Here is a 2,500-nt window from a genome sequence, read left to right as displayed (position 1 = left end):
ACAGCCAAGAAGGAGGCGGAGCAACCACAGCGCCAATATAAAAAAAAAAAAAAGGTTCATTCCCATTTAAAAAAAAAAAAAAAAAGAAATAATAATAAAATAAGAGAGCAAGGAAATTAATTGTGGCAGATGAGTTGAGAGGTGGAGCAGGCAGGAAGTGGTGAGAGTGCAAGAAAGAAAGAAAAAAAGAAGAACATGCGATTAGCACAAGTGATATTAGCCAATCAGGAGGCAGCAGTGGAGCATTCATGAGCATTAACATGAAGGGATGCACCGAAATCTGCTGACCTGAAACGCCACTTCCTGTCACTCTGAAATAAACATCCACCATCCACATGTCATATTTATTTATTTATTTATTCCCTTTCTTTATTTATTATCCTTCATCTGAGGAGGTAAAAACTGCAGAAAAGTGACAAAAGTTAAGATAAACTTGCAAAATTTGGTGGAAAATATCGACCAAAGTTAAAAGAAGGACTTTTTCTTTTTTGGTGCCTATACAAAAAGTTTCTAAACATGTTTTATTACTTATAAAAAAGAACATTAGACGTTTTTTTTAAAAAGAAATATGTCTTGAAACCTAAAAAAATAAATAAAAGTAATGATTATAACTGTATTTTGCTGCATATTTGGATAAGGATTTATTCCCTTCTTTACCTCCTTGTTTGTTTTTTGGAGGATATTTAAAAAAAAACATCTTACAATTTCAATCTTCAACATTTATTAATATCTAGAACACATTTATTATCCTTCATCAGCGTCAAAACCTGAGATCTGAGTCATTAAAAACTGCAGAAAAAGTGACTAAATTTAAGATAAACTTGCAAAATTTGGTGGAAAATATCTAAAATAACTAAAAGAAGTTTCCTGAACATGTTTTATTACTTATAAAAAAAGGACATTAGATGATTGTTTAGACATATTTACTGAAATAAATAATTATCATAACTGTATTTTGCTGCATATTTGGCTCTAGATGCATTTATATTTACATTTATTCAGATTAATGCACATTCAACTTAAAGTCTAACTGCTAAAATATGTCCTTAAAATTAGTATTTAAGTAAATAATGTTTTCTTCTTTGGCGAAAAAGATCAACTGTAGTTTTTTTTAATACATATATATCTTGAAACCTGAAAAATAAAAGATAATAACTATATTTTGCTGCAGATTTGGATCCAGATGCAGATAAAACTATATCTAATAAATACATATATTTATATTTATACAGATGAAAGTCTAATTAATGTGTCAATAAAATCAGTATTCCTGTTATAAGTTAAAACATTTTTCTCTTTGACAGATTTTACAGAATAATCGGGATTAATAATAAATTGATTTTTTTTATGTAATTTGATTTTTTAAACTTTATCGAAAATCAAATTTAAACAATATTCAATATTTATTAGTATCAAGAACAACTTCATGTTCCTTCAGGTCTTCATCAGGGTAAATTTGGTGGAAAAAAACATTGACTATAGTTAAAGTTTATTTTTTGGTTCCCATACACAAAGTTTTCTGAATTTCTTTAAACATTATTTATAATATATTTATTGAACCCTCAAAAAAATATTGTATTTTGCTGCAGATTTGGATCCTGATGCAGATAAAACTTTCTCATAAATACATATATTTACATTTATTCAGATGAATCCACATTTAGCTTAAAGTCTAACTGATGTGTCCCTAAAATCAGTATTACTGTTATAAGTTAAAACATTTTCAGATTTAACAGAATAATCAGGATTAATTTGATGTTTTAACTTCAACCAGAATCAAATTAAAACAATCTCGTCTATGTTTTTAAAGCTTCCACCAGACTCCTGCACAAATAAGAGCTTCAAACATTTGGTTAATTGGTGTTTATTTGAGGTCCAGCAGAGTGATGTACCCTCTTAAACATCGGTGCATCCCTATAAAACAGCCTTAAAGCTAACGTTAAAGCTAACAGGTTTAGCTTCACCTCCAGCAGGTGCTGCATGCTGTCGCAGTGCTGATGCACGATGCTGTGGGATGAATGAGCTGACCCATAATAACACACAGCTGAGCAGACAATGTGTGTGTGTGTGTGTGTGCGTGTGTGTGTGTGTGTGTGTGTGTGTGTGTGTGTGTGTGTGTGTGTGTGTGTGTGTAACATTAAACACAACAGGCCTCATTAATACAGGGGAGTCAAACTAATTTTCATTTAAGGGTCAAATACAAACTATTATGATCTGATGTGGGCCGGATTATTGAAGAGAAGGAAGGAAGGAAGGAAGGAAGGAAGGAATGAAAAGAAGACACGAAGGAAAGATGGAAGGAAGGATAGAAGGAAGGGAGTGACGAAGGAAGGAAGGAAGGAAGGAAGGAAGGAAGGACGGAAGGAAGGAAGGAAGGAAGGACGGAAGGAAGGAAGGAAGGAAGGAAGGAAGGGAGGAAGAGAGGAAGGAAGGAAGGAAGGAAGGAAGGAAGGAAGGAAGGAAGGGAGCAAGGACAGATGAAAGGAAAGAAGGAAGGAAG

General features: G+C 32.5%; 1 pseudogene; it reads right to left on the bottom strand.

Annotated features, from left to right (window-relative positions):
• Positions 1-2,500, bottom strand: part of LOC133977167 (serine/threonine-protein kinase BRSK2-like) — a 28,827-nt pseudogene that overhangs the window by 21,177 nt on the left and 5,150 nt on the right.

The sequence above is a fragment of the Scomber scombrus genome, unplaced genomic scaffold, assembly GCF_963691925.1.
Source record: "Scomber scombrus unplaced genomic scaffold, fScoSco1.1 SCAFFOLD_143, whole genome shotgun sequence".
NCBI classification, from domain to species: Eukaryota; Metazoa; Chordata; class Actinopteri; order Scombriformes; family Scombridae; genus Scomber; species Scomber scombrus.
Note: the sequence above shows the minus strand (reverse complement) of the source record. Positions and strands in the feature narration are given on the sequence as shown.